Raw genomic sequence first — 16,426 nt, 5'->3', positions numbered from 1 at the left:
AAGTAGGTAGATATTGGCTTCAGGCTCCTCCAAAGGCAGGCTCAAGAAACGCGCTGTTCCTTGGTAGGTTGAAGGGGACATATGAAGAGGTGGTTAGCATCGAGAGAGCCAATTTTAAAAGCTTTCATTTTACTTACTCAAATTTCTAATAAATTTTTAACTAACTTCCCGACAAGCTGGACACTTGAAACTTTGAGCATAGTTCCAAACACAATAACAAGGCAATTTAAAATATAAATTGGTTCCATAAATAACCTATGTAAGTGGGCGAATCACAGTAAAAGTTATGGCAAAAAGAGCGTAATTTGCCAAAGAACGTAAAAATTGCTCCAAGTTCTTTAATTCCGGAAATTAGTTTCAACCATGATATAAAAAAAGAAGGTGGTTTCAATTGAAATTAATGAATTTTTTATGGATTAAAAACTAATAACACGCAAGGTAAATTTACTTATTTCATTGTATTAGCAGAGCTGTTAATAAGTGTGTATTGATTTAAAATACCTTAAAGTACCCCAGCCAGCAAGAAAACGTACATTTACGAACATTATGTTTTACGAGGGATTCTCGATCGGCGAAAAGTTAGAGAAAGGCTCGTGTACGATAAAACAAAAAAAAAAATAAAGAAAGAGGGTTGTAGGAATTTGTTGTACAAGAAAATTATTCTTGAACCACAATATTTTATAATATATAATATTCGCATACGAATGCTTTTTCGATTCGTTTACGACTGTTCATAGCCGCTATTCAAGCGAAAAAGTACTCGAAAACGAATCGTAAACGGCTATCATAAACGACTTTTTAGTCGGTTTTTCTTCGAGAAAATATCCTGTTACGAGGTCGTTCACGATGATTTTGCTGGCTGGGACCTTACCGCAAAAAAATTTGGCATTATCTGCAGTGTTACATGAAGTATTATTATATCTGAAAGAAATTTAGACATTAGGATGTTGCTTTAATTAGGATCCTTTTCAGTGCAAATATGAACAATGGAATGGTTAAAAAGTAGCTTACCTTCAATGAAAGCACCATTAAAGCATAAACTTATTTGTGATAACGCATGATATAGTCATGTAGAGGGAGGTAAAAAAATTTCCTAATTCTTAGGCCCTTCGTACATAAGGCTACGCAAATCTTCGATACCCGACGTTTTTAGTCTCTAACAGCGCTCTTACATGATATGTTTTTGCATATGTAAATGCTACTTTTTGTATCTACTCGTATGTACCATATATTAGAACGCACCAGAAAAGTAGCATTTTCATGTGCAAATACATATCGTGTAAGAGCACTATAAGCGATTACGCATTACAAATTCATAGAGTTTCGTACGCAAGCACACGTCGACGACATTTTGTTCATTTGTCGCCGATACCAGTTGCGTGTAGGGACACGATATCGAACAGAAAGTATCGACATGGTACTCATTTAAAGTATCGCTATAAAAATATCGGGTACCCATTAATATCGGAATAAAAAGACTCGATATTCCAAATATCGATACCAAAATCCAAAAAATTTATCTAAAAATAGGTCTCGTATATAGGCCGCTGTAGTGTAATGGTTAGCAGTGCGCAAAGCTTGAAAATGAAAAACAGCTTCCCATTAAAACAAAATCGCCGTTCAGAGTCGACATAAAACTGTAGGGGCCCCTTTTGTGCCACAACATCAGAGCGCGCGCGCGACAAATCGGAGGAGAATCTCGGTCAAACACTAACATATTGTGTAACAGCACGTAGAGATTGATGCGTTGACTTAAAACACCGAGGTCGCGGGGTCAAATTCCACCATATGCAATCCTGACTATATTACAAATTTCTGCTCTTTAAAGCCCAATTTATATCGGGAAAAATTGTTAATAACATTATCTTTGTAATGTGAGTTTATGATATCGGTATCGCATGCCAAAAGTATCGATATGGTATCGTATCGTATCGAAATTCGTGTCCCTAGTTGCGTGCTACCTGCCGGACGGGATCGTCGCTACGTTGCCGCGAGAGATCGCGAGTTTCGAGATTTCACTTGAGGACAAATAAAAACTCGAGTCTTCGTGTGTACGCTACAAGATGCTCCCGATGTAGGTATAGAGCATTTGTATAGAAGATTTGCGTAGCCTTGTGTACGAAGGGCTTTAGAGCTCCTTGTTAGAGTTTATAGAGTTATAGGCGTTTCGCTTCGGTTGGGCACATCCGTTCCGAGGCTGAAAATTTTCTGCCGAAAAGTGGTTTCAACAATCAAACAACACCTTTGTGAAGTTACCATGCACGTGGTAATCCCGAAATATCCAGCTAATTGTACTAAATAATGACGAAAAAAAATTTCATAAACATTATACTGTAAAACGAGTATTTTAATTGCCTTCCGTTTTATATCTCTAAAAGCTTGCTATAAAATATATTTATTTATTTATTTATTTATGCTTGTTTTAAATAATTTTTTTAAATATTTTTTTTTTTAAGCAAAAACCACTCTGTTAGTTTCTTCACTAAAAGCTTGCTAAATGATGCTCAAAATATATTGTTTTAAATAATTTTTTCAAGTAAAAACCACTTTGTTAGTTTCTTCAAGGAATATGGCAGCTTCAATTTAAAAGAAAATATCAAAAGCACAGTTTCCGTCAAATTGGAGCGATGGCGAATAAGAAGAAGTGCAACTACCTTTAAATTTTTGTATCATGGTTTCAACTGTTTTCACAGACAGAAATCATCTTCTGTCCATTTTTTTAACAAAAAATACGGGTGAGATCTTAACATTAAAGGCTCTTTGTTTTGAACCACCGCAAAGTGCGGCCATAATTCGAGAAAATAAAGTTTCTAGATAGGCTTTTTTTGACATTGAGTTGGCTAAAGGGATCACTTAAGAAGCGAAACTGTTCACTGTAACGACCTGTACCCTAAGTCCTCTCTTTATATTCATTTGTAGTGTGACCTTCTCCCAAGCACAACATTGTTGTAATAAAAAGGGAAAAGTTATTAAGGTATAAAAGTAGTTAGAGAATAGGAAATCAAACAAAACCAAATGGATTTTACGTCTGAAGGTTAGTAAAATACGTTAAAAACTTTGTGAAAACTAATACAGTAACTGAAATTTTTAAGAAATAAAAATGTAAAGGTATTTCGTTTATTTTTAAACAAAATTTGAGTTGTTAAATGCAACAGTAACAAAACGATGTCGAATGCTGCTTTTAAACCTATTAGAGTTTACGTAGCCGTATTAGCTACAAAATAAAGCAAAATTCAGGTGATCATCTCTGCTCCTTATTTTTTTTTTTAACCGCTTATACAAATTAGTTTCACCTGTATGTAAAAATGTCTAGCTTTTTAATTCGATTTCACAGAAAGATTTTGATGCAGTATGCAGTTTTGTAGCCCATTTAACTTAAGTATAATAAAGTAGCTGGAGACTTACGGATGATTTTTGAAATTTTTTATGTTGAAGGTGTTACTAATTTTCTTCATATCATCGAATATACATACTTCGTGTGGAAGAAAATGACTGGCACCGTCAACAAAAAAAAAAAATTGTCAAAAATCAACGGTAAGTCCTAGCTGCTTCAAACTTGGACTAAAATTGAATGGGCTATATAACTGCATACACAAAATACTTCTAAGAAATCTAATTAAAAAGCTCGAAATTTACCACACGCCATACTGGATCCGATATTTTGAATTTTGCTATTCTGACAGCGGATTAGTAATTAGTGACCCCGAAAACCCCTTGGTACGGAATTTCGAATCATTATTTCAAAGCTTCGAATTTTGGCCGCACTTTTGGATTTTGGCCGCAGTGTGCACCGTGATGTAAAAGAGAAGCCGATTTTGCCATGTCTGTTCATCCGTCCGTGTACACGATACTCTAACAAAAATTGAAATATATCAACGAAATTTGTAAGTGTTGGTATTGAATACAGGCGAAATTTTACGCTAACCAAGCTCACCTTCCATATAGCGGTATTTTCGAAGAATGCAAAAACTACGATATTTCCGTAAATACTGGATCCAACTTGTTGAAGGTTTGAAAGTGAAATAGAATTTTGGCCTGAAAAAGACAGTTATGACGTTTTTTGAAAATGGGCGTGGTACCGCCCACTTATAAAAAAATGCTGTTTCTCAGTAGGCGCTCAACCAACCCCCACCAAACTTGGCACGAACACTGCTTAGAGTCTCACTGCGAATCCTGTTGAACATTTTTTGAAATCGGGCAATAACCACGCCCGCCTCCCATATAACGGTAATTTACAGAAATACGAAAAATTCGATATCTTAGTAGCAGTAAATCAGATTATTGCTCACTTCTGATTACATATATGTATATGTAGGTTGTATGTGAATTTCGGTAACCGATTTATCAACCAAACTCAGCGGAGATAATGCTCTTGGCACAGAAAAGCAATTTGTTGAAAATTTTGGAAATCGGAATAAAATTACACCCACTTCCTACATAACGGTGACTTTCAGAAATACGTAAACTCCTTTTTTTCACTAACAAACTAGTTAACCCGCATGGCATTAAAACGCCCAAAATTGAATTTCAAGACCCTAAAAAATATTCCAAGTGTCAGTCAGAGTTATAGCCGTTTCTGAGTTAAGGGAGGTCTCATATAGCGTATGTTTTTAATTCCATCAAATTTGAAATCTCCCTGTATCGATAAGAAAGTTTTAAATTCAAAAAATAAAACTTTATCGGACATCGACAGGCCAAGGTCTTTTATTTAACATCTAATTTTTTAAATTTGAAAAGCCATAGCCATAACCATTGCCATAACCGTAACCACATTAACTTTCATCGATTATAGGTATCGTAACCATAAACAGCTGATTTTTCGCAGTCAACAATGGCGCTGGTGCCAGACGCGGAGCAAAACGCAGAAAATGTGTTATATCGTGGGATATTTGCACAGAACAAGAAGTTGACTATCACTAAATTAACACCAAGTTCTTTAAACTCAACAGCAAATCATAATAAAATATGTACATCAAATTAAAGGTAGGTACTAACTTGCACTTTCTTAAAAATATAAATTTCTTTTGCATTAATTACACTGGATCACAAATTTTAATTTTGATTTTGTTCTCTAGACACTACTATCCAATTTGTATGTAGAATCGCTCACTGATTCCGAAAATCGAGTTAATTTTTTGAATACATTTTTGAGATATTTGCCATTTGCCGTTATTCTGCTTAAAAAAAAAAGAGTGAGAGAAGAAGAGTTAATCACGTACATATATCTTACGAACCAATTAAATAATCGTAATGCCAGAGACGGCAAATGAAAGCAAATAAAATCTTCCATATATCGTATATACATCATTTTTATATAGCCCTGTCAGTTTCCGAGAAATTAATTAATAATGCTAGATTTTTTTGTTTTCTTTTTATGGTAAAATGCAAAAAATTCAAACTTTAACAGGGAATAAATTCAAAAAATAACAGTTTCTGTGTAAATGCTTTGCACTTGTGTGAAGATGAAAATCGATGGATAAATAAGAAAATAATGATTGGTCAAATGAAAATGCGCAAGGATTTTTTGATGAAATATGAGCAGAGTGTTACTCATACGCCACGTACAACTGAGTAGTAGAGTGTTTGCTTCGAAACCAAGAGGGGTCAAAAATGACTAATTTATTTCTCAGAAACTAGCAGGACTATGGAAAAGTGCACTCTAAAAAGTGCATGTAAAAATACTACTGAAAAGTGTTTATTTTTCAACCAGAATCTGTTCAAGTATACGCACAAGATGTTCAAGATTCGATTTTGAACATGAGTTGTTTAAAATATACACATAAATATACACATTAAATGTTTAAAATTACAAACATTTTGAAGGTAAAAATATATTTTTTACAAATAATTAATACTAAGTGCCAGGGGCGTACGCAGAAATATATTTTTGGGGGGGAAAGAGTTTATACTTCTAAATATATATCATCAGAAAATACTGAAAATTCGCTGTTTAAAATACATTTATGCAAGTTTTATGTACAGAATGAACTAAAAAAATAAACTTTTTAAAGTTTCATAAATTGCATTTTATTTACATAAAATGTACAAAGAACTCAGACATTTTCAACCGGCTTCAAAAAAGGGGAGGTTGTCAGTTCTTCGGAGTATTTTTACTTCTTTTATTTATTTCACCGCATAACTTTGCACTGCGTGAACCGATTTTTTTACCGGAAAGATAATACCGTCGTCCCGTAATTTGATTTAGATCCGATCAGTAAATCATGAAAAAATTAACGGTTAAAGATGCACTCAACTTTCAAAAGTAATACAACATTTTACAAAAGAATTTTAATATAAATAAATTAAATAATTTCACGAAAGTTTTACACTTTTTTTATTCATTTTCGTCGATTTCTTGTTTCTCATTTTTTAATACTTCGAATAACGAAAATTTAGCTGAACTTGTATTTTTATCATGTAGCTCATTTTGGTGGAACGAATTCCAAGTTAGCAAATTAAATCTTCGAATGCTTCTTAAGTACATATCAGTGGTAAACCTTTTTATGCTGTAAAGTGTAAAAAGCAACAATAAGTGAGCATGCATTGCATATTTTTAGGACAATGTTTTCATTCGCAATTAAACTTTAAAGAGCTCTCAAGAAAAAAGAAAAATTCTTACAAAATGACGCACAAGAAATGGAAAAGAAATTTTTTTCTATCAAAATTTCTTAAATCATAATAAATTTAACCCCAAAACCCACCCCTTGTGTGCGCTACGTGATAAATTTGATATGTAAAAGTAAACAGACAATGTTTAATTTTGCACACACTAGGAGAGGAAACTGGTTACCTCTCTTTATATGCGTAAATTTAAACGAAATTTTTTTAGAGGAAATTTTAAACATTTTATGTTTAAACTATGAAAATGTGAACAATAAATGTTTAAAACTCAAAAAACAAATTTGAAATTTGTTATACGCCACACATATGATAAGTAAAAGTAAGCAAGCAGTGTGTAAATTTGCATTCATTAAGACAGGAAACTGGTTACCTATCTTAATATGCGCAAATTTAAACAAAAACTTTTTAGAGTGTGATTTATATACAATTTATGGAGAATGAAAGCAAATAACATTTCGCGTATCTCGTATTACGATTATTCAATTGGTTCGTAAGATATACGTGGTTAAGTGAAAGCACCATTTATTTAAGCGGAGCAACGGTAAACTGCAAATATCTCGAAAAGTTATCCATAGAAAAAAAAATTATCTCGATTTTCGGAATCACCGAGAAATTCTACACACGGATTGGATAGTGGCATCCATAGAATATTTTTGCTGTAAACCAGTGTTATCTATCAGATTTTGTTAAAAAATGATATTTTGTGCAGAAATAAATATTTTTTTCGTCTTTTAGTATTTTTGGATTAAAACAAATTATGTACATCAACTGAAAGTTAAATTAACTGTATTCATTTTGACATTATCAGTTTTTGAATCGGTTATGTAGTTCATAACATCTTAATATTTAAAAAAAAGGTTTTCGCATAGAGGTTCCCAAAATTTTTTTTCTCGTAGACCTCTTTCAAAAATTTACTGGTTTCGGTGGACCCCCTGCTGATACAATTTTAAATATTCCCAAAGCTCATAAAAAATGAAATTTGAAAATTAGATCTAACTACATATGTAAATTTGCATCGCGGGTGAATTCAAAAACTAAACTCGGAGTGACCAAAATAAAACTAAAATAATCTCTTTCTATTATTTTTTATTTCTATTTATTAAAATAATGTGATTACACACTTGCAGGTTTTAAATAATAGACCTCGTAAATCCATCAAAATACTCTCTTGCTCTGAGGAGTTATATTTTTTAAGAGCACTTCGAGCCCTAGCGTTATTTACATTATCTTCACCATAAACTCATCAAATGTTCGGCCCACTCAAGACTTTGTACGTGGAGTATTTTTAAAATAGTTTATTTGTGTTGATGGCATCATTTTTATTTTTATCGGTCAGAGTTTTAAAGTGAGGCGAAAAATATTTATCACTCACATTTTTAAAACACAAAACTTAAGACAACAAAAAGGCTAAGCTTTTTACGCCAACCTTTCAATTCAGAAACTGACAATAGAGAAAAGAACGAATCTAGAAAATTCGATGACAAACAAATAAGCAAGCAAGAAGCACAAAAAGTGTTCCACCGTCTCATCCTCTTCAAGGCAGGATGGGCAAATGGACTTGTCATTTACGCCTATCACAGTCAGGTGTTCGTGCCACGTGAAGTGACCAGTCAGCAGTCAAGCAAGTTGTCTGTCTGCAGTGTCGTCTGCTCAGTGAGAGCAAACAACTAGATAGACCTTCTGAGATTGAAGGGATTGAGTTTTGCCTACCTGCCTCCCCTCGATGTCTCCCAGTCATTGCTGAGCGAAGTATTCACCCAGTTTCTGATGATTGCTTCGATGGCCGAAAGTGGGTGTGCTAAAACTGGTTGCGGACCGAGGAATGCCTGGTCTGAGCCAATTCTGGCCAAATGGTCAGATGTCTCATGTATGACCCTAGATCATAACCCAGAGTCAGTTTTGTGAGTCCCCGGTCTCAGTGATGGAATTAAACCAGCATTCAGTCTCAGAGAACGCAACATTATATAATCTCTTCAACAAAGGTAATGGTGGCGTAGTCTCCGCTGCCAGTACTTTCCGTGACGGTAAAGCTGATGCCAGATAAAACTTTGTAGCCACAACATTGCGTGACATTTAAAACTTTGCCAGCAAAGCGCCAGACGCAAACGTTATGCCACAATGGGCGCCAAGAAAACAATTTTGTACTGCTTTTTTACGTACGTATTTACGTATTTAGCTTGACAAATATCAAATATGAAAACTCGAATTTGGACGAAACAAAATAAAAATTAAACCGGCTGATTGTCAACCCGCGCAAAAAGATGAGAGTTGGCCATCTTTTCGCTTCGCGCTGCAGCTGCAACGATTTATGTGGCATACTTTGTGAATTTTCATACAATTCATCTTATCTGTCAAAGCGAATCTGTCACGCAAAGCGAAGCAAGCGTTTCATCTGGCATCAGCTTAAGTGCAGCAGTATAGACTTAATCTTAACGTAGTAAAGCTAAAGAAACGGGCATAACATTTTTATATATAAGATGGTCAAGCTTATCCTAAAGCTAACTTAGCTATTAACAGTTGAACTTTTTGAAGTTCATTTGCATACTGAAGACCAGTAAATTAGGGATTTAAAATTATACCATCGTAATCCTTGTTTAATTGTCTATAAAAACGTGGATCGAAAAAATGGGCGTTTTTCAAGAACTATGTTTAAAATATTTTTCTTTATGACCATATGGTTTATTTTGTGAGAATCTACAATTTTTTGTAATTTGTTTTCGAAAACTTATGGTGCGATATATTTAGTAAGGTGTTAAACATCAGATTTTTGCAAAAAGTAAAATTTTATTGCCGATAAAATACCTTTCCAGATATAATGGCGCCGCAACGTTCGTACTGTGCGGTCACTTAAACTTTCGCTTGAAAGAATTTCCAAAGTTTAACTCGTTTACAAAGTGCTAAGCAGTTCTAATTTGTGTTATTCACACCGTAAAAAGTTTACTGAAGCCAAATTCCAATAAATTGACTTGATTTAGTCATAAAGTGCGTTGATTGAAAAGTTTTATTTAGTCGGCCTTCGTGCATATTTTGCCTGTTTTGGTGCATTATTGTTGCTTTTGCGTGAGAGTGTAAGGAATATCGCATTTGTTGTTCATTTTGCTTTCTTTCGCGCTTTACACACACCTTTGTTTATCATCGATAGTCGCTTTCTTGGTGACAGCTGATTTTGTTAACTCAGTGGCTTTAAAACTGTTAAGTTCAGCACGGTTTCTAACCATTGAACTTCACTAAATAAGACCACTAGCTATTAAACTGCCAATTACTGTGAGCTTGAAACGTTTTCGTACAATACATTCCTAATTTCGCTATTTTTATTCTTTTTTAATAAAATTCGCTAAAAATGTCCTGTCTGTTCGAAAAATGTAATGTAAAAGCCGGTTCGGACCGTTTTGTGGCGTGCTGGCTTTGCGATGAACTGTCTCATTTAAAGTGTGCTGGTATTAATGGGAGAGTTCTGGATATGATTATTGGAGACAATGGACTTCGCTGGTCATGTCCAAAGTGTAAAAAAACTGTTGTGGATCTCTGTAAACTATTTAGAACCGCTAGAAATGGATTTTCGGAGATAAGCAAAGAGCTAAAACTGCTCAACGAGAAGTTCAAGAAGTATGAGGATGAATTCAAAGAATTTAAATTATTAGATACTTCCTCCTCCTCTCCTTCTCCTGGAAAAGGTCTTAAGAGACGTAGGAGAGGCGTGGAAAATATTGTGTTGAATCCCATCACTGTGGACCTGGATCTTCCGCAGAACCGCCCACTTTTGACTCCAGCTATGAACAAAGAACTCATAAGCTTTAACACACCGATTCCTCGGCGGACTGAATCTCCCCAACCACATCCTTCTTCTACTGGAGCCTCACTAAATTCCTGTTCAACAGCTTCATCTCAACCCTCCACCACATCTGAAGCCATCTCCGATTGCGTCAACACCGTTCCAATGCAAGTAGTCGTTGCTCCTTCCAAAAACTCCACAACTACATCTCAACCCCCTACCACATCCGAAGCCATCGTTGCTCCTTCCAAAAAGTTGACAGCTGTTCCGCAACCCCCTGTTCCGCAACCCCCTACCACATCTGAAACCGTTTCCGATTGCGTTAACCCCGTCCCGAGGGATTTAATCGTTGTCCCTTCCAAAAAATCGGTCTTTATATCTAGGTTTTCAAAAGATACCACTGCCGATGATGTGAAGGGGTATTTAACTTCCAGGCTGATAGCAAATGAGTTGCATGTACGCAAGTTCAGATTCTCGTATGAAAGAAGCATTTCTTCTTTTAAAATAGACATATCCGAAGACTGCTTTGATAGAGTAATGAGCCCATCTTTTTGGCCAAGCGGTGCCTTCATTCGCGAATTTGAATTTAGATCTAGACCGCAAGGGCAAAATTTGGCTCAACTTCCGCTTTCCACCTCGGCATCAAAAAACTAATAAGTAACCTCACCATTAGCATTTACTACCAAAATGTGAGAGGTTTGAACACAAAGCTATGAAGGTTACACTTGCAGTCCTATGATTTTGACTTCAAAGTACTGGTGTTTACTGAAACCTGGCTCAAGCCGAATGTGTTCAACTCGGAAATTTTGTGTCCTAAGTATGAAGTGTTTCGAAACGACCGTTTAAATAAAAAAGGTGGAGGCGTCTTAATCGCTGTCCAGACTGACCTTTCTTCTGAAGAAATTGAGTTCACTGACACCGATGAAGTAGAATTCCTCTGCGTTCGAATAAGATATCATTCTATTAGCGTTTATCTTGTTGCTGCTTATATACCACCTAACTCGAGCCTTTCTGTTTATTTAAAACACTCCTCCTTACTGCTCTCTCTACATGCCATGGTGAAGCCCTCCGATACTGTTATTGTCCTGGGTGACTTCAATCTTGCGGGTGTTTCTTGGGATCTAATAGATGGTATTCTAGTACCAAATTCCTCTCGTGATCTCTTCAATCAATTTTTGAACGATCTGTCAGATCTTAGTCTTTACCAGATCAACTCTGTTAGTAATAACTTAGGTAAATGTCTGGATTTAGTTTTTGTGGACGATGTTTCCAACGTCACAATAGCCCCTAGCTATGCTTTGATTACCCCTGTTGATTCTCACCACCCACCACTAGAATTGTCCTTGATAAATTCACGCAACTCATGTTGCTTTATCAGTAAAAAATCAAGAGCGGAGCGTTACTCATTTAAAACAGCAGATTATAATAAACTTAGGTTAGAGATATCGAAGATAACTTGGCCCCAGTATGATGGGAATGCTGAAGATAGTGCCTTACATTTTAGCAATTCCTTACGCCACATTTTCAGTAAAATCATTCCTCTTGTTAAGGAAGCTAACGTAACGTCTAACGCTCAGTGGTTTACTGGCGAATTGAAACGCTTAAAAAATCAAAAATCCAAAGCATTTAAGCTTTTTAAAAAATCTGGCTTGTCTTCTCACTACTCCGCGTACTCCATTCTTAGGCATAAATACAATGTATTGAACAAAAAGTGTTACAATAATTATATTAACAGGGTTCGACTCAATATAGTTTCTAATCCCAAATCGTTTTACGCATTTGTGAACACTAAGCGTAAGACTAACGGTTATCCCTCAACATTGAAGTTAAATGACTTAGTTTCCAGTGACGAAAATATTATTGCCGATATGTTTGCTGGTTTCTTCGAGTCAAACTACTCTGCCAGTTCTACATCTTCCCAACTGAATTCGAATCTATCTAGCTACCCATTCGATCTGCCATCATTTGATTGTATCCGAATTCCACCGATATCTGCTGCGGACGTCCTCATTCATTTGAATTGTTTGAAAATTTCATATACAGCTGGCCCAGACGGTATACCCACAAGTGTTCTTAAAAGTTGTGCAGAGTATTTGTATAAGCCTCTGGCAAATATTTTTAATGCTTCCCTAAAACAGGGTGTCTTCCCATCTTCCTGGAAGGATTCGTTTATCTTGCCACTTTATAAAAATGGAAGTAGGACTAACATCGTAAACTATAGAGGAATTGCGAAGCTTTGTGCTATTGCTAAAGTTTTTGAGGCAATCGTTACGGAAGAACTATCTCACTCTATTACTTCTGCTATTGATCTATCGCAACACGGTTTTTGCAAAGGTAAATCAACTGTATCCAATCTTCTTGAATTCACTACTTATGTGTCTAATGGGTTTAAAAACAATCTTCGAACGGACGTGATTTACACTGATTTCAGCAAGGCATTTGACAAGGTATCTCATTCAACCCTTATATATAAACTTGATCGAATTGGCTTCCCTCCTATTCTTCTCAGCTGGCTTTCTTCTTACTTAGTGGATAGGAAACAAAGAGTAATTTTTAAAAATTGTACCTCCCGGCCAATACATGTCACATCCGGCGTACCTCAGGGCAGCCATATTGGTCCCGTCTTGTTTATTTTATTTATAAATGACCTTCCTAAGGTGTTGAATTACTCGAAATGCTTAATGTACGCTGATGATGTTAAGCTCTTTAAGTACATTAGTACTGCAGAAGATAGGGAGCATTTGCAAGCTGACCTAACCTGCATTTTCGAATGGTGTGAAGCAAATTCCATGTCACTAAATTTGAAAAAGTGTAAATTCATGACCTTCTCTAGAAAATCGTTCTATCCAAATTCGTATATGATATCTGACCACAATGTTGAGCAAGTGACCAATTTCATTGACCTAGGTGTAACTATGGATCCGAAACTAGAATTCAAGTCTCACATAAACTCCTGCGTGATTAGGGCTAGAGGATTGTTGGCTTTTCTTAAGCGCTGGGCCAAGGAGTTCAACGATCCTTATGTCACTAAAGTTCTCTTTACCTCTCTAGTTAGACCGATTTTGGAGTATGCATCTATAGTATGGAATCCTAGCTATCAAATTCATAGTGACAGGCTCGAATCAGTGCAAAAACAGTTCCTGTTATTTGCCCTCAAAAATTTATGTTGGGACTCGTCTAAAAATCTCCCACCCTACAAGGATCGCCTGAAGCTTATAGATTTGCCGACGCTTCAGAGTCGTAGAGAGATGCTTGGTGTTCTTTTTTTAATTAAATTAATGAACGGGATGGTCAGTAGTCCCTTTTTACTGAGTGAGATAAATTTTTGTATTCCTACAAGACCCACGAGACATTTTAAACCTATTGTGTTGAGTATTTGTAAATCAAACTTTGAAATGCATGATGCTTTTCGGTGCTTATGCCAAGATTTTAACAAGCATTATGATTGCATCGACATATCTGAATCGCTTTTTGTAATTAAGAAAACATTGCTCAACAAGTTAACTAAATAAACTAATATCTGCAACCGTGAACGAAAAAATTACACAATATCTATGACTGCTTAGTACAATTGTAACGGCTTCGTATATTTCCGCGACCGCGTAGGACAATAGGAGCAGGGATCGGAAACTCGGCCTTTCCGACCTCGCCCAACAGTTCGTCTATAGCGTGGAGCGGAAACTAGGACTTTCCGCCTGCCTCACTTACAAAGTAACGACTACGGGAACATGGATCGGAAGCTCGGCCTTTCCGACCATGATCAACGGCCTGTAAACAGGGCGGAGCGGAAACTAGGTCTTTCCGCCCGCCGCACACAAAAGTAGACTGGAGACAAGGCCTCGCCAGCTACCCAAATTGCTATTGAATATCATTGTTATCTTTACAAGTTAATATTTATAATTATTTCACTCTGTAATGTATCACACATACTTAAATATTCTAAATCTTTTTATCTCAACTGTCTGTAAGAAAACATTTTTCTGTAGACTAAATAAATAAATAAATAAATAAATAAATAAATAAATAATGTTTGTACGGCAAGATTTTTTTTAAGGCGAAAAACCACTAGAAATGGCAATGGCGCACAGTCCATATAAAATGTGGGCAAAAATAAAATTATGGACGGATTTAAATGAAAATTCGCTTCTTAGTAAAATTGAGGACACTAAATTCAAAAATTCAATTGGTTTTTGGATAATTTTCATACTTTCACTGTAAATGCAGATTGAAGTTGAAAATTTGGGTTCTTGTGGCTTTTAAATAGGTATGTACATATAGTTCGTTCTATTTTCAAAAATGAGGTGTCAAATGACAGTGCTTGGCCTGTAGCTGTGCAATAAGGTATTTTTTTTTAAGGGTTGCCGCCTGTTACAAATTTTATTAAAATTATTTAATAAGTTAAATGAGTTAGATATGACAATATGGGTATCAATTGAACTAGTTTTGAAAATACTTTACCTCTAAATGACACATAGAAGGGTTGCCACATGTTTAAAAAATTCACTTTAATTAAGGGAATAAGGCAACTGAAATATATATATCAATATGAGTATAAGACAAATGAAAAAATTTGGCATATTTAGCAAGAAATAAGTGGAGAGTAAAAACATTCCTGAGTTAATTTAAGAGTCCAATAATTTAAAAGAACAAACACGATGGCGTAATCCTATGGTTTGACGTAATTATTATTTTATTTTAACTAAATTCGACTTTACAAACAGGTGGCAACCCTATTCGTAATATTTTTAAGCTAAAACCTTCTTAAACCTCTTTCGTCTGACTCCCTTATGGTGATACCTATCCATTTCAATTACCTAATTCCTTTAATTCAAGTGGAATTGGATTTTTTTAAACAGGTGGCAACTCTATACATGTAGTTAATACAGATTTCGTTTGATACCCATCTCTTAATAATTCATTTAACTTATAAACAAATTTGAATTTAATTTTTTAACAATCTAATTTTTTAGCAGGTGGCAACTCTTTAAAAAAAATAAACCTTCTATTGTCCACAGGTTAAGATTTTTAATCTGACACTTAATTTTTGAAAATGGAACGAATCGTGCAGATCTCAAAGCACTGACAAAAAATGAAAAACTTATTTTATGCATTAGCGAAAAACGCATTACTTCAGAAAGTGCAAAAAATGAGCAGGTTTTTATTTCTTCTTTTGAAAGCTAAAAGCCCGTACTATTTAATAAAATAATAAAAAATAACCTATTTTTACATATATTTTTTATTCATTTCATTAAATTTTTTTGAAATTTTGTTTAAAAAAATTGTTTTTTTGGAACACCGCAGGGACACCCTATGTTTAATTTTATTCCCAAATTTTAATTCCTGTAATTCTCTACTATCTATGTGGAAACAAAAAACGTCAAACCAACATTTTATTTCAAAGAATATATTTTTGACATTTTTTTCTGTGAAGAGCTTACGCATGGCTATGCTCTTATTAAAATCCTTAGTATAAAATTTGTCGTTTTTAGTGGCTTCCTGGCGGCATATAATTAATTTTTTAGGGAAATGTCTGTTTAATTCTTTTTAGTGGATAAATTGTCTTTACAAAAATACCAAGGAAGTTCACATTGCAGATAACGAATTTTTCGATTTATGCCCACTTAGGCGGCACTGTGTGGCGTGGTAATTTCAGGCGGTATTACCGTTGTGCGAGTTAAGTGTCAAATCGATATATAATTATAAAAATCTTAAGGTAAGAATGAGGGACTGCAATACAGCGAGAGTATCAGTTTGACAGAATAAACAAGTAAGAAAGTCTAAGTTCGGGCGGAGCCGAACATTAAATACCCGGCGCAAGTATTAAATATATGTTTTCCACCTTTCCGAAAGCTACCGCTACATGATAAGCCGGGGTGTATACATTTTAAGTAAATTAGCGTCCTTAAATTTCGAAATATTGCAGTTTCAAGCATATCTGAAATTTACCGTTATATGAAAAGCGGCCTCAATTTTAGTCCGATTTCAACAATTTTCAACGGTTTGCTTTTATGTGGCAAGCACAATAACCATACC

General features: G+C 35.1%; 1 protein-coding gene across 1 annotated transcript in view; it reads right to left on the bottom strand.

Moving 5' to 3' along the window:
- LOC118740356 (ionotropic receptor 25a) overlaps nt 1–16,426 on the bottom strand; it is a gene marked incomplete at its 5' end in the record, with an annotated part of 75,815 nt that overhangs the window by 16,906 nt on the left and 42,483 nt on the right.

Source organism: Rhagoletis pomonella, unplaced genomic scaffold, assembly GCF_013731165.1.
Source record: "Rhagoletis pomonella isolate Grant_MI unplaced genomic scaffold, Rhpom_1.0 Rhpom_scaffold_00006, whole genome shotgun sequence".
Taxonomy (NCBI): Eukaryota; Metazoa; Arthropoda; class Insecta; order Diptera; family Tephritidae; genus Rhagoletis; species Rhagoletis pomonella.
Note: the sequence above shows the minus strand (reverse complement) of the source record. Positions and strands in the feature narration are given on the sequence as shown.